This window comes from Heterodontus francisci, chromosome 4 (assembly GCF_036365525.1).
Source record: "Heterodontus francisci isolate sHetFra1 chromosome 4, sHetFra1.hap1, whole genome shotgun sequence".
Lineage (NCBI taxonomy): Eukaryota > Metazoa > Chordata > Chondrichthyes > Heterodontiformes > Heterodontidae > Heterodontus > Heterodontus francisci.
The window spans coordinates 103115251-103140095 of record NC_090374.1 but is presented as its reverse complement, the minus strand read 5'-3'; the positions used below and the strand labels follow the sequence as shown (position 1 = coordinate 103140095).

The 24845-nt window shown below is 44.7% G+C and overlaps 1 long non-coding RNA gene across 1 annotated transcript; it reads left to right on the top strand.

The window, feature by feature from the left end:
- Positions 1-1442: 1442 nt before the first annotated feature.
- Positions 1443-10315, top strand: LOC137368696 (uncharacterized). The gene is made up of 4 exons (XR_010974804.1): positions 1443-1561; positions 2234-2294; positions 3371-3724; positions 9908-10315. It is a non-coding gene; the product is annotated as an uncharacterized lncRNA (long non-coding RNA).
- The last annotated feature ends 14530 nt before the right edge of the window (positions 10316-24845 follow it).

Below are 24845 nucleotides of genomic sequence, written 5' to 3'. Positions count from 1 at the left end.
TTCCTGAGCTACTGCAGTCCATCATAGAAGTTTTGGTACAACTAAGTGACTTGCTAGGTCATTTCAGATGGCAGCTAGGTTAACCACATTGCTATAGTTCTAAAGTCACATACAGGCAAGACCAGGTAAGGACAACAGATTACCTTTTCCTGAAGTGAGCCAGTTAGGTTTTTTGACAATTCAGTAGTTACATGGTCGCCATTACTGAGACTAGCTTTTTCTTCCCAGATTTATTCAATTAATCTGCATGGGACACTGGTCAAGAAGGTAAGAGCCCATAGGATTCAGGGCAATTTGGCAAATTGGATCCAAAATGGGCTTAGTGGCAGGAGGCAGAGGGTGATGGCCGAGGGTTGTTTTTGCGATTGGAAGCCTGTGACCAGTGGTGTACCGCAGGGATTGGTGCTGGGACCCTTGCTGTTTGTAGTGTACATTAATGATTTAGATGTGAATTTAGGAGGTATGATCAGTAAGTTTGCAGAGGACATGAAAATTGGTGGTGTCTTAAATAGTGAGGAGGACTATTTAGATTACAGGACGATATAGATGGGATGGTAAGATGGGCAGAGCAGTGGCAAATGGAATTTAATCCTGAGAAGTGTGAGGTGATGCATTTTGGGAGGACTAACAAGGCAAGGCATTATACAATGGATGATAGGACCTGAGGAAGTACAGAGGGTCAGAGGGACTTGGTGTACTTGTCCATAGATCACTGAAGGCAGCAGCACAGATAGATAAGGTGGTTAGGAAGGCATATGGGATACTTGCCTTTATTAGCTGAGGCATAGAATATAAGAGTAGGGAGGTTATGATGGAGCTGTATAAAACTCTAGTTAGGCCACAGCTGGAGTACTGTGTACAGTTCTGGTTGCCACACTATAGGAAGGATGTGATTGCACTGGAGAGGGTGCAGAGAAGATTCACCAGGATGTTGCCTGGGCTGAAGCATTTCAGCTATGAAGAGAGACTGGATAGGCTAGGGTTGTTTTCCTTAGAACAGAGATTATTGCACTAGATTTAGCAATGGATGACTAGGCTGACTGTGTGCACATGCACACGTGCTTATGACTCTTGGGATTTACATTTTGACTGAGTCAGTTGTATTTCTGGAATCTGGTTACTATAGCTTCTTCTTTTCATCTATTTATTTTCATCTATTTGTCTACTTGCAGTGCAGTGATCTTACTGATCAGAATAGCAGACTTTCCACAGTGGGTGCCTCATTATTACAGTTGGTATTGGCTTGAACCAGCTGCTGTGACAGTGTTGGCAGGGTTAGCCCCTTCTTTTCAAACTTTCTCTCTTTCTGTCCCTCATTCTTGGGGCTGCACCTAACAACACGGCTTAAATTAGATCATTTTCAGTCTCAATGCAAATGTGAGCAAAACGCATTTGAACACTCCATCAACCTATCTAACTGCCACCTCAGTGTATGACCCGTGGTGAAGAACCATGGTGAACTGCCTACCAAACATTCTCTGTTACCAAGACCACTTTCTTCCAATCTTTCTAAGTTGGTTCTCTGGCTTGTGGAAGATTCTGGCCTAGTTTTTGTGAGAAGGTAAGGGTGGGTCTTCTTTAACTACTGCAGTCCTTGTGCTGATGATGTTGCTGGTATCACAAAAGTCGCTGCCTCTTCTCCATTGCTGCCAAAATCCTCGTCGGAACCTTTATCAACTTGAGGCTCAATCCACATTTTCTTGTACCAAGCCTCCACTCTTCACAAATTACAACTCATATAGAATCTCTTGCAGAAAGTCCTGCACTCCCATCACTCTATCTCTGTAAATACCAATAGCAAATTGTCTTTGTCTTTACTTTAAAACCCCTTCATAACCTTACCCCATTGAACCTTCTGATTTTTTCCAGCTAGCACCCTTTGCTCCTTTGAAACTGAGGTATCTCTTGTTTTATTTCTTCATTTACTATACTCTCAGGAACTCCTTCCCTCAATCCATGTGTCTTGCTATTTCTGTCCTCATGCTTTTAGAAAGCTCCTCAATGCCCTCCTCTTGAACCATGTCTTTACTTAGTCGCCCTAAATTTTCATTTTCTCTTCCATTTTGATGCCCACTGTCTTCCCCTTGTCTTGTAAAATACTATGAGATGTCACTGTATGTGAGAAACACCACAGGAAAGTAAGTTGCCATTGTTGGAGTTGAACACAGGTTGCTTAATCCAAGCCACAGTTTGTGAATCCACTAGACTACTTTTGATTCTACAATTCTTAAAGGTTCAAAGGAAGTGCTCAGATCAAGCATCAAGAAAGAGAGAAGGAACCTGTAGGGCTTTGTGTAAGTACTTCTGTTTCCTGTATTTCTGCACATTGCACTGTATCACTTATTATATCATTCTTTAGTGTTTGGAACAGCTGCAGAAAATGATAATAAAAAGCCATAAAATTATACAATTCACAGAGGCCCACCATTTGCTTAAACAGTCAATTCAAATGATGTGATGTTTGTTTTTCAGCATTTATTCCAGAGCTGCACATTTAAGTTTATAATCTGTTGCAGCAGATGGAACTGAAATGATCCAATGTATTGCTTGTGCATAGAAGCATAACTATTTTAGATTGGTTCAATTGTGGAGACACAGAATCTGTTTCAATGAGGTTAAAAATAGCAGTCTGCACTGGTTGTTTTATGCTTTCCAACACAGGAAACTGGAAAGAATTACTTTAAACCTCATCTTTGTTGGTTTCGATGTGTATAACAGCCAATTCAAAGGGGAACAAAATCAAATCTCAATAAATCGAATGGAGTTAGGAAAGCACTTCACAATCTGTGCCTGAATGCTTATGTGGGGGTAGCGACAACTCGTTACTAATGGGTTTAGCCAAAAATTTAGTCTGGGTTCCCATTCCTGATCACTATCCAGTCACACATCCTAGAAAGTGTGTGAGTTTGAACATTAATGAGGTCAGCATTGATGATGTGTCAATACTGGCAACACTCTGGAGTAGAAATTACATTTTTGCACTCATCAGTGCTTAGTTCTCCCGTGGAACATTGCAGGTTGGCGAGCACAGAAGTGAAACTGCCGACCTCTCACTGTCCAGTTTATACATAAAGAATGGCCACTTAAACAAATACCAGAGAATGGCCAATGCCCATAAGAGAAGAAAAGAAAGATTTGCATTTATATAGTGCCTTTCATGACCTCAGGATGTCTCAAAGCGCTTTACAGCTAGTTGAAGAACTTTTAAAGTGCAGTCACTGTAGTGATGTAGGAACAACGACAGCCAATTTAAGTACAGCAAGCACCCACAAACAGCAATGTGATAATGACCAGATAATTTGTTTATTTATTGATGGATAAATATTGGTCAGGACACCAGGAATAACTCCACTTTCCCTCTTCAAAATAGGGCCCCAGGATCTTTTTCATGCACCTGAGAGGGGAGAAGGGATCTTGGTTTAAAGTCTTATTCTAAAGATGAAACCTCTAATTCAAGTTTCTGGCATGCAATCTGAATCCACAATCTTCAGACTCAGAAGTAACAGTGCTATCAACTGAGCCACAGCTGATGCAGATGCAGATGGAAATGAAAGGGAAAACTGAAAAAGAATAAAGCAACTAAAGTATTAAATATTCAAGCCTCTAACTCAGCCAGTCAACCTCGTCCCATCTACTTGCAGTTCAGATACAGTGACAGATAAAGGAAGCCATTCACAACTGCAAATGTTCCACGTGACGCCTGAGAAATAAAACTAGACTACAGGTAAATGAGAATGCATTACTGTTCTCCTTCACATACCTTTAAACCTGTTGTATGTTCAGCTGGTGAAATGTGAATTGGCATTTGGAGCAGAAGCATGGTTTCTGTAGAATCAGTAAAATCAGCTGATTTACCAACCAGGAGTCTTGCATACTGCTGCTGCTTTTTGATGTAAAATGTTCTCATAAAATGGGGCAAATATGAGGGATGGTCCCTTAACTACCCACATTTACAATGGTGGTGCTGGCAACACAGCAAGTGTTCTTCTTTGATTGCATTTAAAAGAAAATGATATTTTATATAAATATAAATTACTTTGCAAACTGAGAGCAAGATCTATTATGACACTTACATTTCTGCAATTAACAATAAGTTGTGGACTATCACTTCTATAATGCAGTTCAATGTTTGAAAAGCTAAAGAGGAGTTAAACAAACATAATGACCTCGATATTTAACCCTCCACAACAGGCGGGAGAGGGACAGGAGGGATTAAAAATGAAAAAAACAGTGAACGTGACCCCAACTCACCGCGTACACACCTGTTGCCATTTTGATGGCATTGGGGATTGTGATGCCTGATTGTCAGGGTCCCTGGCCAAGGCCTCCTGCGATTAGTTTTCCCACCTACCAGCTAGTCAGGCCACCAATTTGGCATAAAAACAGAAAGTGCTAGAAATACTGAGCAGGTCAGGCAGCATCTGTGGCAAGAGAAGCAGAGTTAATGTTTCAGGTCTGTGACCTTTCATTGGAACTGGCAAAGGTAAGAAAAGTATTAGGTTTTAAGCAAGTGAAACGGGGGGGGGGGGGTGGGGTGTTGGTGGGGAAGAAAACAAAAGGGAAGGTGTGCGATAGAGCAGAGGGCAGGAGAGATTAGATAACAAAGATGTCATGGGACAAAGGCAAAGAACGTGTTAATGGTGGGAGAAAGACAAAGCATTAGTCCAGAGAGAGTGTTAATGGCAAAATAATGAGCAGCTCTGTCCAAAGGCTCAACATGGAAAACAGGCACATGGTTAAAAAATAAAATAATTAAAAAATAAATTTAAAAAAATAAAAAAGCCAGTCATGCTCTGAAAAATCTGGCAGGCTGCCAGGCAGGAAATGGAAGAAAAATATTATAATATGATCCTGCTGTTGAGTTCGGCAGGACGTCCTTGGCCTAACCAGGTTTTTCATCCATTTCTGGCCTTCTCTGCACCCTCCCCACCTCTTCGTAAATATCGGGACCATTGAATCTGTTCAAATGGGGTAGAAAGCACAGAGGAGTTAGTGAAATGCTTAAATAAACAATTTCCTATACTCATTTTCAGTTTTTCTTACCTATCATATTTATCAAACAGACCAGTTAATCTAAATGCATTTAAACTAAGCAAAGAAATTCATAGTCTGTTAACGACCTTTGTACATTGAAGCACAAATTGATTTGAGGACCTTTAGCCCCAAGATAATAAGGCTCGCTTCATATATATTATCAGCCACCTGCTGTGTGGAGATCAAATAGAGCTAGTCTGCTGCTGACTTATCTTTAATGGCTGTTTGTTGATGTGCCAGTACTTGCATGTTTCAGTTTCAGCTCATTCTTCTGTTTGTTGTTACGTGTCATCAGAAATTTCTTACTCCTGTTTGCTTGAAGCATGAAGTTCGTGTTGACAGAGTGCTGAGCAGCTCTCGCTGTTGATTCACCAGCACATTCATCACTATTAGTAAGACTAATTTTACAATAACTGATTTTCTGAACAAGATCACAAGATAATATGAATGAAGAAGGTTGTTTGGTCGATCTTAGATCATTAATTTGTACTTCCATTACCCATAAATCCATTCCATATGCTGAGCATTCTTTGTATGAGGAAGAATTTGCTTTTCAGAGGTTTGAACCTTCTTGGTCGACTGTCAATGGTTTACACCAACAACAACAACATTATAAAACAAAATTTGACATGGAGCCACATAAAGAAATATTTGGATAGATGATCAAAAGTTAGGACAAAGGGGTAAGTTTTAAGGAGCATCTCAAAGGAGGAAAGAGAGGTAGAGAGGATTAGGGAGAGAATTCCAGAGTTTAGGGCCTTGACAGCTGAAGAAACAGTCATCAATCAGAGATGCTCAAAACATTAGAATTAGAGGAATGCAAATATCTTGGAGTGTTTTGGAGCTGGAGGAGATTACAGAGATGGGGAAGGGTGAAGCCATGGAGGGATATGAAAATAAGGATGAGAATTTCACTAACTGAGGTGTTACTTAACCGGGAACCAATGTAGGTCCGTGAGCACAGGAGTGTTTATGTACAGGACTTGGTGCGAGTTAGAACACAGGCTGCAGAGTTTTGGATGATCTTAGGTTTACAGAGGGTAGGACGTGGAAGGCCAGTCAGGGGTCCATTGCAGCAGTCAAGCCTAGAGGTAACAAAGGCCTGGCTATGGGTTTCAGCAACAGATGGGCTGACGTGGGAGGGATGACTGATGTTAAGGAGGTGGAAATAGGTAATCTTAGTGACGGCGCAAATATGTGATCGGAAGCTCATCCCGGGTTCAAATCTGACACTGAGGTTGGTAACAGTCTGGTTCAGCCTCAGACAGTTGCCAAGGAGAGGGATGGAGTCAGTGGCTGGGGAAAAGGGTTTACAGTGGGGCCAAAGTATTTCCAATATTTAGTTTGAGGAAATTTCTGCTTATCCAATACTGGATGTCAGACAAGCAGTCTGACACTTTAGAGACAGCTGAGGGGTCAAGGGAGGTGGTGGTGAGGTGAAACTGGTGCCATCATCATACATGTGTAAGCTGATGCTGTTTCATCGGATGATGTCGTTCGTGGGGCAGCATGAGAAATGTAAATGCTTTTAGCTTGAAATAGTATTCCAGATTTATTTTTAAATCCCATTTACTATTTCATACACTTCCTCCATCCCCATTAGTACTTAGAACAAAAATATTAAGATAAAAATTCTCTTGTTCTATTTAATAACAAATTTGTTGTAAACTCATGATTTGGTTGCTTCCTTCTTTGTTCTTCCTAAAGATGCAGCTCTATTCTTATGCAGTATTTACTGTACCAGGAAAGTAGTAAACGATGTGCTCCCCTCATGACTCAGTTTGTAAGTGCACTGTGTGACGTGCACTGAAGCCATACCGACTAGGTAGATTCCAGGTAGTATGTATCAAATTAGCTTATTTCAGCCTGGGCACTGGTATTGATACTGTAACTAACATAAAAAATCTTGAGATACATAAGACCGTAGGAAAGTACAGAACTAGCAAAGATTCTGCAATTTATCGGGCCAATTTCAAAATCAAAGATCTCTCCAATCCTCACTCTCTCAATTATCTATCCAATTCCTAATAAAACTGTTCTAATCTATCTGCTTCCACTACCTTCATGGGCAGTCCATTCCATCATTCACCATCCTCTGCATAGTGAAATCTAAAGTGTCTTTCATCTTCCCTCTTTTTATGGTGTTTGCATATACAAGCGATAAAGGAGTAGAGGGGTATCAGGATGAGATGGGAAGAGGTAATTTGAGTGGAGTGAGGTTCATTGGTGTGTAAATATTGACATAACCCAGTGGACTGAGTGGCCTCATAGAATCATTGAATCTTATTGCACAGAAGGGGGCCATTCAGCCCATTATGCCTGTGAACCTCTTCATGTTGTTTCTCCTAAAGTGCATCACCTCACACTTATCAGTATTAAATTCCATCTGCCATATGTCTGCCAATCTCACCAGTCTATGTCCTCCTGAAGTCTGCTACAATCTTGCTCACCATTTACAACATTGCCAAGTTTGGTATCATCCAAAAACTTAGAAATTGTACTCCCTATACCCAAGTCCAGGTCACATATATACCAAGAAAAGCAATGCTCCGAATACTGAGGGACCCCACTACATGCTTCTATCCAGTCAGAAAAAACATTCATTCAGCACTATTCTTTGCCTCCTATCCCTTAGCTAATTACATACCCAAGTTATAACTGTCTCTTTAATACCATGTGTTTTTATTTTCTGAATAAATCTGTTATGTGATATTTTATCAAATGCCTTTTGAAAGTCCGTATGTGTAACATCTATTACATTACCTTCATCAACCCTCTGTTATTTCAACAAAGAGCTCAAATCAGGTTAGCAGTCACAATTTGCCTTTGACGAATCCATTCTGGCTGTCCCTTATTAACACATGCTTCTCCAAGTGAGAATTATTTTTTTTCTTGATGATTGTCTCTAATTGTTTTCCACACTGACATTAGACTGATTGGCCCATAGTTGGCAGATTTATCCCTCTCCCCTTTTTTGAACAGAGTGAAACATTTGCAATCCTCTGGCAGCACTCCCGTATCCAGGGAGGATTGAAAGATTATGATCAGAGTTTCTGCTATCTTCACCTAGCTTCCCACAGCAACCTAGGGAGCATCCCAACTGGATCAGGTGACTTGTTAAGCCATTTCTCACCTTTTTCCTTGCAGTTTTTATCCTATCCAATATCTCTACTCCCTCCTCCTCTACTGTGACATTAACTTCATCCTCTTCTTTTGTGAAGACAGATGCAACATACTCAGTCAATATCTCAGTCACATCCTCTGCGTCCACGAGAAAATTTTCTTTTTTGTCCCTAATTGGCTCCACCATTCCTTTAACTATGCTTTTACTTTTTATATGTTTATAAAAGATTTTTCAGTTCCCACTATGCTACCCACTAATCTTTTCTCATACTTTTCCTTTGGCCTCTTTTATCTTTTTTCAATTTACCCCTGCATGCACTGTATTAAGGCCTGGTCTGTGCTGTAAATTCTATGTAATTTTACGTTTAGTTTGTGCCAATCCCAAGTGTATTGTCAAGAGTTCAATTTATCTATTCCCTTAAAGAGAGAACGTGCATTTATATAGTGTCATTCATAACATCAGGACATCTCAAAGTGCTTCACAGGCAATTAACTCCTTTTGAAATGCAATTACTGTTACACTGTCGGGAAACAAGACAATCACTTTGCACACAGCAAGATCACACACAATGACCAGCTAATCTGTCTTAGTGATGTTGGTTGAGGAATAAATATTGGCTAGGACATCAAGGAGAACAGCCCTGCTCTTCTTTGAAAGGTGCCATGGGAGCTTTTATCCACCTGAAAGTGCCTCGATTTAATATCTCATCCAAAAGACAGCACCTCTGTCAGTGCTGCACTCCCTCAGTACTACATTGTCAGCCTAGGATCTAGGTTATGTGCTCAAGAGTCTGGAGTGGGGCTTGAACCCAGAAAGTTCTGACTTAGAACCAAGGCTGACACCTCAAATATTTTGAATATTTCAATCATTTTTCTCTGAGCCTTCTTTTCTCCTAAGTAAATGCCAAGCTCTTTAGCCTATCCTCATAGCACAGAGGCATTAATATATTTCGATGAAGGGTCACTGACCCGAAACGTTAACTCTGCTTCTCTTTCCACAGATGCTGCCAGACCTGCTGAGTGGTTCCAGCATTTCTTGTTTTTATTTCAGATTTCCAGCATCCGCAGTATTTTGTTTTTACATTAATATATTTGTTTGGGTGCCCTTTTCTGTTTGGCTATCTTTGCTGTAATATGATAGCCAGAATTCTATACAGTATTCCAGATGTGTCTGTGCCTGTTACAAATTCATTATCACCTCCCGAGATTTATAATCTACCCTTTATATTTATATAACAAGGTCTGGTTAGCTTTCCTTACTGATGCTGCTCACTTTCAAATTTGTTCTCTAGATATGGGTGACTGGCAAAGTTGCAATTATTTCCCATCCCGAGTTCACATGAGAAGCTGGTGGTCAGCCTTTTTCATAAAACTTGTGCTGATGGTGTTCCCACAATGTTGCTGGGTAAGGAATTGATCTAACCATGATGAAGGAATGGTGATATATGTCCAAGTCAGGACTTTGTGTCACTTGCTTGAGGATAGCTTGGTCTTAAACTTTCAAGCACACTTCTGCCAGATTTATGAAGGCATGCTGGAAGGGCATGGGATTCTTTGGCTCTGCTGCTTTTCCATCATAAGCCTTACTTTAAATTCCACTGTGTTGTGGTCATTGTTGCTAAGGTGTTTTTTGGACTCTGATCTGCTGTATCGTCTTCTAGTTGATATTCAATATCACGTCCAAATGGGCCTTTGCTCACTTAGTATTCTTGACCAATTGTTCTATATAACAATCCAATATTGTTTCCAGTAGGAAGAAAACAAATCATCCAGGATTCACTTCCTGATTCTTGTGTTGATGTCAACTGAGGATAGGATCCATCTTGGTTGCAATGCTGCCAGAATGTATACCCTGTCGATATTAATTGTCAAAGTGCACACACAAAGAATGTTGCCATGGAACCCAACAATGAGAAAATCAAGAAAAAAAAATCGATGGTACTTCCTAAGGTGTGAGTCAGTTCTGGCTTCAATATCTGAGAGAATATAAAGAAATATTCTAAGTTCCTGTGGCTAAATGGGAAACATGTGAGCAATAAAAATGTATTCCACAGTACATACTTCCACAGCAGTGTAATGCACAATGAGAACACCGGATTTGTTTTCTATTATTCTGCTGGAGTCTAGTTTTCCTGATCCAATAGTCTACAAAAATAAACATGCATATTTTGTGACAACAATTACAGTTTCATTCCTTGTTAGTTTATTGAGTGCCTACAAAAGTAGTAAATGCTCCTGGCTGTAAAATAACTTCATGTCGTTACATTTGATCGAGTAAACTTGACAAAGTGTGCATGAGAGGTTATTCTTTTGTAAAGACATCAAATTTAATAATACAATGGAAACTTTATACTGGCATGCAATCCAAGGAGATAACAGGAACCTGGGAGTGACAACAGCAGATACTATGGTTACATTATCACAGCGTGTAATTTTCCTTTGGGAAACATTGATTTGGACCTTGTGTAGCCCTGGCTTTTGTTGAAATGCTGCCACTTCCAGCACAGGGCGGCACAGTGGTTAGCACTGCAGCCTCACAGCTCCAGCAACCCGGGTTCTGTTCTGGGTACTGCCTGTGTGGAGTTCTCCCTGTGACTGTGTGGGTTTCTGCTTTTCTCACTATCAAATTCTGTGCTCTGGTTTCCTCCCACAGCCAAAGACTTGCAGGTTGATAGGTAAATCGGCCATTGTAAATTGCCCCTAGTGTAGGTATGTATAGGAGAAAAATGAGGGAAGGTGGGGATGTGGTAGGGGACATGGGATTAACGTAGGGTTAGTATAAATAGGTGGTCGATGGTCGGCATGGACTCAACGGGCCTGTTTCAGTGCTGTATCTCACTATGACAATTCAAAAGTATTTTTCAGTTTCAGCCCATTGTGGTCAATATTTATTGTTCAAATCCTGTTGGGATACAAATGGTGAGGTTTCCTTAGTTTAGGTCTTTCAATGAGAGAATAAGGTTTATGGAGGATGTTTTACTAACATTTTAATGTATAACTTTTTCAGAAAGGAATTCAGCACCATGAATTTTGGAGAATGTTAGTGGGAGGCTCTTGCTTTGAGACTACAATCCTGCGGGGAGTCCACCCTGTATGTTTAATAACCTTCAGCCCATGAAAATGGGTCAGGCTCACTGTGAGTTTAGGTAGGGAGCACAAGTCCCACCACTGCCGACTCCAGACAGGTAACCAGCCAAAAATGTCGACACCATGATTTCAGTGGGAGGTTCAAGGCCTGTCACAAATTGGCCTTGGGCCTCATTAACATTTTATGTGCGAGCTGCTGACACCTGCAGCCTTTCCACAGGCAGCTCGTGAAGATGATAAATGTTTGGCTGCTTGCATCTTCATCAGTAGCCTGAAGTTAAGGTCCAGGAGTGGGGATGGAGCGGGCCACAGGTGGGAATGGCCAGGGCGCGGGTATAATTGCAGCAATTGTGGAATCGAAGGAGCACACTGCTCCTCCTGTCTCCAGAGGAAGGTTTATTTTAAAAAACAATTCAAAAAAGTATGGCTATGGTCCACTGAAAATTTGGGAGAGGGGCAAGCTGCCACCTGCTCTGCTCATCAGAAACAAAGGTATCCTTAACAAGCACTGGGCTCCTAAATTAAACATGCAAAAGGCCTAAAGCTTGTTTTAAAAGGTGCCTAAGAAATTGGCTCTGACCAAGTTAGCAGTAACCTGATCGTCCAGATATAATCATAGAAACATAGAAAATTTACAGCACAAAGGAGGCAATTTGGCCCAATGGGTGGAATTTTCCTGGCCCCAGGAGGCGCATTGGGAGGCAGGACCAGGAGGAAATTTGGGAATTAGCTCATCGCGTCGGCTACCCAACACATTCCAGCCTCCAAGCAACTTTGCTCGATGAGGGGTCAACGCAGCAGTGGCCAATTGGGGGCATGTTTATGGCACTGTCAGGATCTTCCCAATGGCAGATGGGCCCCATGATGAGGCTAGAGCCCAGCAGGTAAACGGAGACGGCATTCTGGTGGCAGGCCGGTGGGGTGGGGGTGGTGGCGGGGCGGGGTGGTAGTATGCTATCGGCACCTCCACATAATCACTGAGTTTGGAGCCACTGGAGTTCCATAGTTGTGGCCACAAGCGATCCTGTTGAGGGGCTCCTCCTCCACACTGATGGCCTGACAACTGTGGCCCTGAATGATCTTTTAATTTTTATCATGCTTCTGAGAGCACCTCTATGTTGAGGCACCCTTGGGGTCCCCTACCTGCCTCAGCAGCACCCACCTCTCCTGTTGGGGCTGCCAGCTGTGCAGAGCTTGAGACCCTCTGATTGGACCTCCTACCTCGGGAACCCACTATTAGAGTCATAGAGTTATACAGCACAGAAAGAGGCTCTATGGCCCACCGTGTCCGCGCCGGCCATCAAGCCTATCTATTCTAATTCCATTTTCCAGCACTTGGCCCATAGCCTTGTACGCTATGGCGTTTCAAGTGCTCATCTAAATACTTCTTAAATGTTGTGAGGGTTCCAGCCTCTACCACCCCTTCAGGCAGTGTGTTCCAGATTCCAACCACCCTCTGGGTGAAAAAAAGTTTTCCTCAAATCCCCTCTAAACCTCCTACCCCTTACCTTAAATCTATGCCCCTTGGTTATTGACCCCTCTGCTAAGGGAAAAAGTTTCTTCTTATCTATGCACTTCATAATTTTGTATACTTCAATCAGGTCCCCCCTCAGCCTCCTCTGCTCTAAGGAAAACAACCCTAGCCTATCCAGTCTCTCTTCATAGCAACATCCTGGTGAATCTCCTCTGCACCCTCTCCAGTACAATCACATCCTTCCTATAGTGTGGCGACCAGAACTGTACACAGTACTCCAGCTGTGGCCTAACTAGAGTTTTATACAGCTTAGTTGCCCTTAATTAGATGGCTTCCTAATTGGCCACCTCTTGTAAGATCACGACACCATGTGGCCAGCCGACACCACTGGGTCAGGACCCGCAGAAAAATTTCAAAGACGTTAAGATTCCACCCATCGTGTCTGTGCCAGCCGAAAAAGAGTTATCCAGCCGATTGCCACTTTCCAACTCTTGGTCCATAGCCTTGTAAGTTATAGCACTTCAAGTGCATGTGCAAGTGATTTTTTTCAAATGCAGTGAGGGTTTCTGCCTCTACCACCCCTTTTGGCTGAAAAAAAATCTCTACTCCCCTCTAACCCTTTGCCAATGACTTTAAATCTATATCCCCGGTTATTGAACTCTCTGCTAAGCGTAACAGGTCCTTCCAATCTATCTATGCTTCTCATAATTTTATACACCACAATTAAATCTCTCATCAGCCTCCTCTGTTCCAAAGAAAACAATCGCAGCTTATCCAATCTTTCCTCATAGCTAAAATTCTGGCAACATTTACGTAAATCTCCTCTGTGACTCCTTTTTAGTGTGACACATCTTTCCTGTAACGCAGTGACCAGAACTGTATGTAGCACTCTAGCTGTGGCCCAATTAGTGTTTTATACAGTTCTAGCATAACTGCCCTGCTCTTATATTCTATGCCTTGGTTAATAAAGAAAAGCATCCCAGATGCCTTCGTAACCACCTTATCTACCTGTCCTGATACCTTCAGGGATCTGTGGACATGCATGCCAGGTCTCTCTGTTCCTCTACAATTCTCAGTTTCCTACCATTCATTGTGTACTCCCTTATCTTGTTTGCCTTCCCCAAATGCTTCGCCTCACACTTTTGATGTGTGCCAGATGCACCATTGCTAAATGCACCAGCTTTGCACCAATTTTACACTCAGAAATGAGCACAGCACATACCAATTTCTACCCTAAGACTGCGCTGTAAATTTGTAGTTACTAAAAATGATGGCAGGTGCACCACTGAACCTGTGGAGTTTCCTATGATTGACAAATACAGTGTTTTCTTTTTCCTGAAGAGTATTCTTTTAACTGGGAGAACATGATATCTTTTCATCCCGTGACTTTGTTTCCATGAGCACTGAGCCTTATGGACAAATCAACATTTTCTACAATCTTTGCAGAACCAGTATTCAAAAATTTTGCTGGATTGGAGGAATTTTCATTTATATCAGTTCATAAATGCCAGTTTAGCTGCCTGAGAGGTGTGAAAGGAGCTTTATTAGAGGTGTGTTCCAATTGGCTGGTTTTCTTTCAGCTACACAAAGTCAACCAGAAAAAAAAAATGATATGCACCCGCAATTTTATCAGAGATTGTTGAAACTGGTGCACATTTGCTCTTTTAGGCAGAAAGGTTTTCATATGATATTTTCTTTCTTGATTTAAATGCCTGTCTATAAAAATGGAGGCCAACAATGATTTCCCTGACAGAATTTGATAGTGAGAAAAGCAGAAAGCCAACCAATCAGAACTCACTTGTAATAATGTTAGTTTCACACTTCATAATCACCTAAATTGGCTGTTAATTTGTATAAATGCTGTAATTTTCATTCAGACAGCTGTGGATTATGCAGAAGAGAGTCAAACTTTACATTGATGGCTGACTGCCAAATTTTAAAAGCCCAATTTCCAGACCAGGATATATGAAGAACATAATTGATAGCATTCTTACAGAAAAGGGCAATGCTGGACAGTTCATTATTATGATGGCAGATACAACTTGCAGCAAAACATTAGACACCAGGTAAGGCCGGGGTTCTTGTGAGATGATATGGCAAGAAATGTGGAATTTTTGCAACAAGAGAAGGTAAGGCTGTGATGTTATTATGTAGCATCACCAAAGAAAAGCTATGAACATGACAGATATATATGGATGGGAAAGTGACTAGTTTCCCCTGACTCCGAAATGGATGTTGCAACTGTCAATTCACTGCTTTAATCTGTGCTGTTTTAATTTTTATAATGTGTTTTTTACTTTTTAAGAGACTTCTTCTTCTTCTTCTTTGGCCTCCTTGTCTCGAGAGACAATGGGTAAGCGCCTGGAGGTGGTCAGTGGTTTGTGGAGCAGCGCCTGGAGTGGCTATAAAGGCCAATACTAGAGTGACAGACTCTTCCACAGGTGCTGCAGAAAAATTTGTTTGTCGGGGCTGTTACACAGTTGGCTCTCCCCTTGCGCCTCTGTCTTTTTTCCTGCCAACTGCTAAGTCTCTTCGACTCGCCACACTTTAGCCCCGCCTTTATGGCTGCCGCCAGCTCTGGCGATCGCTGGCAACTGACTCCCACGACTTGTGATCAATGTCACAGGACGTCATGTCGCGTTTGCAGACGTCTTTAAAGTGGAGACATGGACGGCCGGTGGGTCTGATACCAGTGGCGAGCTCGCTGTACAATGTGTCTTTGGGGATCCTGCCATCTTCCATGCGGCTCACATGGCCAAGCCATCTCAAGCGCCGCTGACTCAGTAATGTGTATAAGCTGGGGATGTTGGCCGCCTCGAGGACTTCTGTGTTGGAGATATGGTCCTGCCACCTGATGCCAAGTATTCTCCGGAGGCAGCGAAGATGGAATGAATTGAGACGTCGCTCTTGGCTGACATACGTTGTCCAGGCCTCGCTGCCATAGAGCAAGGTACTGAGGACGCAGGCTTGATACACTCGGACATTTGTGTTCTGTGTCAGTGCGCCATTTTCCCACACTCTCTTGGCCAGTCTGGACATAGCAGTGGAAGCCTTTCCCATGCGCTTGTTGATTTCTGCATCTCGAGACAGGTTACTGGTGATAGTTGAGCCTAGGTAGGTGAACTCTTGAACCACTTCCAGAGCGTGGTCGCCGATATTGATGGATGGAGCATTTCTGACGTCCTGTCCCATGATGTTCGTTTTCTTGAGGCTGATGGTTAGGCCAAATTCGTCGCAGGCAGCCACAATCCTGTCGATGAGACTCTGCAGCCACTCTTCAGTGTGAGATGTTAAAGCAGCATCGTCAGCAAAGAGGAGTTCCCTGATGAGGACTTTCCGTACTTTGGTCTTCGCTCTTAGACGGGCAAGGTTGGACAACCTGCCCCCTGATCTTGTGTGGAGGAAAATTCCTTCTTCTGAAGACTTGAACGCATGTGAGAGCAGCAGGGAGAAGAAAATCCCAAACAGTGTGGGTGCGAGAACACAGCCCTGTTTCACGCCACTCAGGATAGGAAAGGGGTCTGATGAGGTGCCGCTATGCTGAATTGTGCCTTTCATATTGTCATGGAATGAGGTGATGATACTTTGTAGCATTGGTGGACATCCGATCTTTTCTAGTAGTCTGAAGAGACCACGTCTGCTGACGAGGTCAAAGGCTTTGGTGAGATCAATGAAAGTAATGTAGAGGGGCATCTGTTGTTCGCGGCATTTCTCCTGACGAAGGGAGAACAGCATGTCAACGGTCGATCTCTCTGCACGAAAGCCACACTGTGCCTCAGGGAAGACGCGCTCGGCCAGCTTCTGGAGCCTGTTTAAAGCGACTCGAGCAAAGACTTTCCCCACTATGCTGAGCAGGGAGATTCCACGATAGTTGTTGCAGTCACCGCGGTCACCTTTCTTTTGATAGAGGGTGATGATATTGGCATCACGCATGTCCTGAGGTACTGCTCCCTCGTCCCAGCACAGGCAAAGCAGTTCACGTAGTGCTGAGAGTATAGCAGGCTTGGTACTCTTGATTATTTCAGGGGTAATGCTGTCCTTCCCAACTGGCTTTTCAACTGGCTAGAGAATCAATGGCATCACTGAGTTCCAATTTTGTTGGCTGCACGTCCAGCTCATCCATGACTGGTGGAGACTGGGCTGCATTGAGGGCAGTCTCAGTGACAACATTCTCCCTGGAGTACAGTTCTAGGTAGTGCTCAACCCAGCGGTCCATTTGCTTGCATTGGTCAGTGATTTTGTCCCCTGATTTAGATTTGAGGGGGGCGATCTTCTTGATGGTTGGCCCAAAAGCTTTCTTAATGCCATCATACATTCCTCTGATGTTTCCGGTGTCTGAGGCCAGCTGAATATGACTGCATAGGTGTTGCCAGTAGTCATTTGCGCAGCGCCTGGCTGTTCTTTGTGCAGTGCTTCTGGCTGCTTTAAGTGCTACAGATGTTAACTCGCTGGGGGCTTTCTTGTAGATCAATGTGCAATGCGCTTCGCGGCTATGACAGGTTCCAGCTCTTCAAAATGAGATTGAAACCAATCTGCATTCCTCTTCGCACGTTTGCCATCGGTGGTCAAAGCTGACTCATAGATGGCGTCTCTGATGTGGGCCCACTTGGTTTCTGCATCCCCTGTGGGAGTGTTTTGAAGGGCTGACACAAATGAATTTAGAAATTTTTGTAACAGCTGTGGATGAGAAATTCTGCTCTTGTTGATGCGCGGTTGGCCCTTCTGTTTGGAGTGATGCAGCTTCTTTGGTTTGAGTCTAACCTTGCTGCACACCAGGGAGTGGTTGGTGTCGCAGTCAGCACTGTGGAAGCTGCGTGTGATTTGAACGTTGTTTAAGGAGGCTCGCCTTGTGACGATGAGGTCCAGCTGGTGCCAACGACGCGATCTTGGGTGCCTCCATGAAACCCGGTGACAGGGTTTAGTGTGGAAGAACGAGTTGGTGATGCAGAGGTTATGATAGGTACACAGCTCAAGCAGTCTCTGTCCATTCTCATTCATCCTCCCAACGCCATTGTGCCCAAGGCAGGAGGGCCATGAGTGATGGTCGGCCCCAACCCTGGCATTAAAGTCCCCCGGCAGGAACAGGTGTTCGGTGTTGGAGATGCTACTAATGATATTATGGAGTTCCTCGTAGAACTGGTCTTTAGCTTCAGGTGGGGAGCAGAGTGTTGGAGCATAGATGCTGAGTAGGTGTACTGGACCAGAGGCGGTGAGCAGTCGGATGGACAGTATGCGTTCCGAACCATTTGAGGGAGGCTCTATCATGCTGCGCAAGGAGTTTCTGATGGCGAAGCCCACTCCATGCTGTCTTGGTCCTTCAGGATCCATGCCCTGCCAGAAGAAGGTGTAGTCTTGCTCTGTTAGAGATCCACTCGCAGGGAGGTGTGTCTCCTGAAGTGCTGCAATGTCTACATTGAGTCTACTGAGCTTGTTGCTAATGATGGCGGTCTTCCGCGAATCGTTGATTTGTGTAAGGTCTTCTGACAGGCCAGGACACATAGTTCTGATGTTCCAGCTTGCAAAGCAAAGGGCTGGTACCTTCTTTCCTTTTTACGTGCTGTTTGGTGCGGTGTTGCAGTCCACTTTTCGGGCAATGACCCTGAGCTCCAAGCACCCATTGAAGCAGGTGGACTGTGGCGGAACAGAACCTTATTGACCGGGGGCTGCCCGGTTTGAGGCAGGCGGTAGCTGTCCAGTGAGGGGCGATGAAATCTCCCACCGACAAAAACAACCCGTGGCGCACAATCTCTACGCCAATTGAGCTGGACGTATAACCCGTAACGGCTGCCTTCCATGTTGTTTCGGTCGCTGTGAGGTGACTATGGAGTGACCTCTCCATGGCGCATGCCTGGGCGAATGTATGGAGTTTGAGAGTTGCCCAAGCGTCAAAACCCCCCTCTCAGCCTTTCTGGTGGGGTCCAAAGGAGTGCAGAGCATGACGTTTGGCACCAGTGTGGCTGCAGGAACTGCCGGAAACATGCCAAAGGTGACACATGACCGCCTGCGGGGTTCCGCTCCGGATTTTCTGTTCGGGTTTACTCCCTTAGCCTTGGTCTCTCCCGAGATGCCCACAAGGCAGTGGGGTTGTTACGGCCCCTACACAGGGGTAGGAGGATGCCGGTGGGAGGAGAGGGTGCGAGGGGGAGGGGTGGAGGGAAGGGGGTGCGAGGGGGAGCTGGGAAGGGGGCTGTAAGTGGGTAGGGGTGGTGCAGGGGAAGATTCCGCGAGGGGTGCGCGGGGGGGGGGGGGTGTGAGCTGGGAGAGTGGAGCCGGGAAGGGGAAGGGGGGGGAAGGGGGGGGAAGGGGAAGAGGGGGGTGAGGGGACGGAGGGGAAAGGGGGTGCAGGCAACAAACCATTCGATCAGTTCCTACCATCGACGCCGGGAAAGCTCATCCGCGTCCTCCGGGAGGTGAGCGACAGCCTCGGGCGCCAGTACCAGCAGGAGTTCGCCGACATTGCGCTGCAGACGCTCTCCGAGCCATCTCCCGCGGGCGCTTTGAAGTTGTGGCCGAGGAGCCGTTCGTGGCTTTTTGCGTGTTCGGGGCACCTTTTTCGCAAGGCTTCCCCTCTGTGCGCGGATGAGCTTTAGAGACTGTTGCACACAAAAGAAGGGCAAGGCATAAAAAGAGCAATGGAACCTTCTATGAAAACAAAATGTTAATAGATAAGAGTCACTCCATCAATAGGATAGAAGGTAGTTGAAGGAGTGCAAATGAATGTGAGTGGTAGGTGCTGTACAAATCTTACTCCATGGTGTGTTTCATATCTGCTGCACAACTGCTTAAAAATGTACTCATAAGGGTTGATTTGCAAGTTAGCTCATTTGGTATTCTGTATGTTGTCATGTGTGATGTGCTGACGATATTGGATGTGAGCAGCCAGTGAAGGGCTGAAGTCTGCCTTTTGTTGGCTGACTGCCAATGCCTTTTGCAATGTTCCTCATATTGAGGTGTTGTCGGCCTCAGATCTCTGACAAAATATGGGATGCCTACCATTGTACTATCTGCTGCATAATGTGCCCTCTAAACCTTTTTATAGAGCAAGGTGAATCAGGTAGTGTACTGTAACTGAAAGCACATGTGCTATCAGTATAGTGTTACAACCAGGTGAGAAGGGGGTCTAGGGGTTCCCTCTCAGCCTTTGCCTGGTTTAACCGTAACCAGGTTTAATTTTAAAAACACCATATTTTTAAGTACCCTCAGTAAATCCTTGTTCACTGCTCCAATTGTATGGCAAAGAACTCAATTATTGTTAACGTTTCAGGTCAGTGACCCTTTATCAGAACTGGTGAAGGGTCACTGACCTGAAACATTAACTCTGCTTCTCTCTCCACAGATGCTGCCAGACTTGCTGAGTATTTCCAGCATTTCTTGTTTTTATTTCAGATTTCCAGCATCTGCAGTATTTTGTTTTTATTAAAGAAATCAATCAGACAGGTTTTCTTAGAGTTAAGCAAGAAAGGTGGAAGTTTATTCATCTTAAACTCTAATTCGGTTAACAACTACGAATACGCAATGCGACCACGCTAGCATGCATAAGCGATGAACACACACGCAGATGGAGACAGAAAAAGTGGAAAGTATAAAGGGGAAAAGTTTGAGGCAACAGCTGAATTTCTATTTACGGTCCTTTGAGTTTGATGTAGAGTCTTTGGTTGCTGGTAAGTCTTGCCATTTCGTTGGGGCCCATTGCATGCTTTCAAACTTGTTTCTATCCAGGAGTCTGTTCTCTCTTGAGGTTTAAGTAACTTCAGTGGATCCGGAGATTAGAGAGAGAGAGAGAGAGATGCACTCTTCCAAGTTCAGTTGCAATCTGCTGTCTGACCCAAGCTGTCCTGTGAACAGTTCAAAACCAGACCTGGGCCAGCAGGTTAGTCATACGACTCAAATAAAAGCAGAATACTGCAAATGCTGGAAATCTGAAATAAAAACACGAAATGCTGGAAATACTTAGCAGGTCTGGCAGCATCTGTGGAGAAATAAGCAGAGTTAACATTTCAGGTCAGTGACCCTTCTTCAGAACTGACTTGTTAGAAATGTAAAAGGTTTGAAGCAAGTAAAGCAGGGGGTGGAACAAGAGATAACGAAAGAGGTGTTGATAGGTCAAGGTCACAGAGAATAAATGACCAGAAGGTCATGGAACAAAGACAAACGGTATGTTAATAGTGTGCTGAAAGACAAAGCGTTAGTACAGAAAGGGTGTAAATTGACTGTAAAGCACAAAGCACTCCAAGAACAAACATTAAAAAAATTTTTAAAAACAGTGGGTAGGCACAGTAGAAACAAACTGACCACACTAAAAAAACTAAAATAAAATAACGAAAGAAAAAAGAGAAAAAATAACAAACATAAAAAGGCAGGGACCTGTCATGCTCTGAAATTATTGAATTCAATGTTCAGTCCGGCAGGCTGTAGCGTGCCTAATCAGTAAATGAGATGCTGTTCCTCGAGCTTGCGTTGATGTTCGCTGGAACACTGCAGCAAGCCCAGGACAGAGATGTGAGCATGAGGGTAAGGGGTGGGGGGTGGGTATTGAAATGGCCAGCAACCGGAAGCTCAGGGTCATGCTTACAGACTAAGTGGAGGTGTTCCGCAAAGCGATCACCCATTCTGTGTTTGGTCCCCCCAATGTAGAGGAGACCACATTGTGAGCAGCGAATACAGTATACTAAATTGAAAGAAGTACAAGTAAATCGCTGCTTCACCTGAAAGGAGTGTTTGGGGCCTGGGATAGTGAGGAGGTAAATGGGCAGGTATTACACCTCCTGCAATTGCAGGGGAAGGTGCCGTGGGAAGGGGACGAGGTGGTGGGGGTAATGGAGTGGACGAGGGTGTCGCGGAGGGAATGATCCCTTCGGACCGCTGACAGGGGAAGGGAGAGGAAGATGCGTTTGGTAGTGGCATCATGCTGGATGTGGCGGAAATGGCAGAGGATGATCCCTCGGATCTGGAGGCTGGTGGGGTGAAAAGTGAGGACAAGGGGAACCCTGTCACGGTTCTGGGAAGGAGGGTGAGCGTATAGGTGCAGGAAATGGGTCGGACACCGTTGAAGGCTCTGCCAACCACAGTGAAGGGGTATCCTCGGTTGAGGAAAAAGGAAGACATATCAGAAGCACCGTCATGGAAGGTAGCATCATCAGAACAGATGCATCAGAGATGGAGAAACTGGGAGAATGGAATGGAGTCCTTACAGGAGGCAGGGTGTGAAGAAGTGTAGTCGAAGTAGCTGTGGGAGTCGGTGGGTTTGTAATGGATATTAGTAGACAGCCTATCCCCAGAGATGGAGACAGAGAAGCCAAGGAAGGGAAGGCAAGTGTCGGAGATGGACCATATGAAGGTGAGAGAAGGGTGGAAATTAGAAGCAAAGTTGATAAACTTTTCTAGTTCCGGGCGGGAGCAGGAAACAGCACCGATACAGTCATCAATGTACTGGAAAAAGAGTTGGGGGAGGGGGCCTGAGTAGGACTGGAACAAGGAATGTTCGACATATCCCACAAAAAGACAGGCATAACTAGGACCCATGCGGGTACCCATAACAACACCTTTTACTTGAAGGAAGTCAGTGGAGGTGAAGGAGAAGTTGTTCAATGTGAGAACAAGTTCAGCCAGGCGGAGGAGGGTGGTGGTGGATGGGGACTGGTTGGGCCTCTGTTCAAGGAAGAAGTGGAGAGCCCTCAGACCGTCCTGGTGGGGGATGGAGGTGTAGAGAGATTGGACATCCATAGTGAAGAGGCGGCGGTTAGGGCCAGGAAACTGGAAATTGTCAAAATGCTTAGGGCGTCAGAAGAGTCACAGATGTAAATGGGAAGAGCCTGGACCAGGGGAGAAAAGATAGAGTCAGGATAGGAAAAAATAAGTTCAGTGGGGCAGGAACAGGCTGAAACAATGGATCTGCCTATGGAACAATGGAACTGTCTGGGGTTGCGGGACTATGAGGTTGGAAGCTGTAGAGGGAAGATCTCCAGAGGAGATGAGATCAGTGATAGTTCTGTGGACAGTAGCTTGATGTTCGGTGGTGGGGTCATGGTCCAGGGGGAAGTAGGAAGGAGTGTCTGAGAGTTGGCACTGAGCCTCTTCAAGGTAGAGGTCAGTACACCAGACAACAATAGCACCACCCATGTCTGCAGGTTTGATAACAATGGCAGGGTTAGACCTGAGAACGGAGTGCGGCAAGTTCAGAGGGGAGATGGGTTAGAGTGAGTAAGGGAGCAGAGAAATTGAGACGGCCAATGTCTTGCCGACAGTTTTCAATGAATAGATCAAGAGTGGGTAAGAGGCCAGAGGGAGGGGTCCAGGTAGAGGGAGAATGCTGGAGACGGGTGAATGGGTCTGCTGGTCAGGGGGAGGACTCCTGGTCAAAGAAGTGAGCACGGAGGCGAAGGCGATGGAAGAAGAGCTCAACATCATGTCGAGCATGAAATTCATTGAGGTGGGGGCGTAAAGTCCTTTGCTGAGTACAGAATATTCAGCGTCAGAGAGGGGAAGGTCAGAGGACATAGTGAATACACGGCAAGGGGTGGGGTCAGAGGGAAGTGAAGGGGAAGAAGGATCTGGAGGGGCATAGGACCCCATCAGCGACTCGCTTTTTTAACAAACTCCTGCGTTTGTGGATTCCAAAGCTCTTGGTGGGGGGGTGTAGTGCTGTCTCTTATACTGACAAGACGTGGATCATCATTGCCCAGACCAATCTCTGTTAATTGAATCAGTGAGCAGTTCCCATTGTCTTTTCCTGGGCCACTGTCTCTTATAATGCAATTTTTTTCCCAGCCACCTCCATTCTCTTTAAACAAGTCATCGCTCCACTCCAGCGACAGTTTAAAATTAATGTTCATGTGACAAAATGAATATGCCTCATTCTTGGCAGGTGGGGGTCTTCATGACACCTCCACACCCAGTGGAATGAAATGCGATTTTTTTATAAGAGCATTTCATTAAAAGGGACTAGAGAGAAGAGTAGGTACAGGAAAACACATGCATCTCTCTCATTCATTCAGAAATCCTAAAAGTTGTTACAGCCTGTCTTTTCTTGGTAGCAGTGTTGCTTTAAACCGCCCTTTTGGGCATTCCAATTAACATGTGGATTTTGGGGAAGTTTTTCAGTTTGCACATCTCCATGACTGCCTCTGGTGTCTTTGTTCCTGTTGAGGTCTGTAGGGGGAGGATTAGATTTAATTATTGCTAGGTTGGAGTTCTACTCATGGGCAGCGGCAGTGGGTGGATCCACTCTGAACTCTCACTCAGTGCTCTGACAAGTCATGTAAGGGCTTTTCACCTTCGGGAATGGTTGGTTCTCTTTTCTCCTGACTGTGGGGGTGGATTCTTTGCTAATCATCCCTTTGTCCCAGAGGACACTCCTGCTTGCAGGTATTTGTCCAGATTCTACTGCACTTTCCTGCGGCACTGCGACTAATTGAGACATCATCCTCACGGTATCTCTGCCCTCTTGAGGATGTTCTTTGTCTCTGCAGGTTTCTGTGAATGCTGTTAGTCACTCTAGTGGGGTGCTTCTGGTGTCTGCATTTACATAGGAGGATGTGGGGATTCCTCCCGGGCTTCCTTGAAACTGCCTTCTTTGTCCCTTTCTCCCTTTCCTTTCTAACGTTTGCCAGCCTTGTGCCTGTCTGGCCCCTTTTGTTCTCGGCAGGGGTTCCTTACAGCTCATCAGCCCTTTACTGGAGGGTCCTCCAAACACCAATACAGGACTTTGGGGTGAAGATTTCACTGTAGGTTGGGGATTCCCCTCAACCCGGCACATGTGGCAACTCCTACAGTACTCCACCACATCTTTGTGGTGTTTTGGCCAGTCAAACTGCTGTCTTATGCGGGCTTTGGTTTTTCGTATACCGACATGTACAGCCACTGCAATCTCATGGGCCATTCTCAATATTTCTCTCCGGTACCTCTGCGGCACCACTAACTGGTGAACCACTGTTCACTCCTTGCTCAGGTCTGTGAGGAGAACTTCATTTCCTCATCAATACCTCATTCTTTAAATAGTAGCAATTCGGGACTCCATCTGCTTCACTTTCAGACTGGGCAGCCTGTGCTAACTCTCTCAATACCGGATCAGCTCGCTGAGCCTCAGCTGGGGAAGGTCCATTTAACTCATTCTCTTGGTCTTCTAACT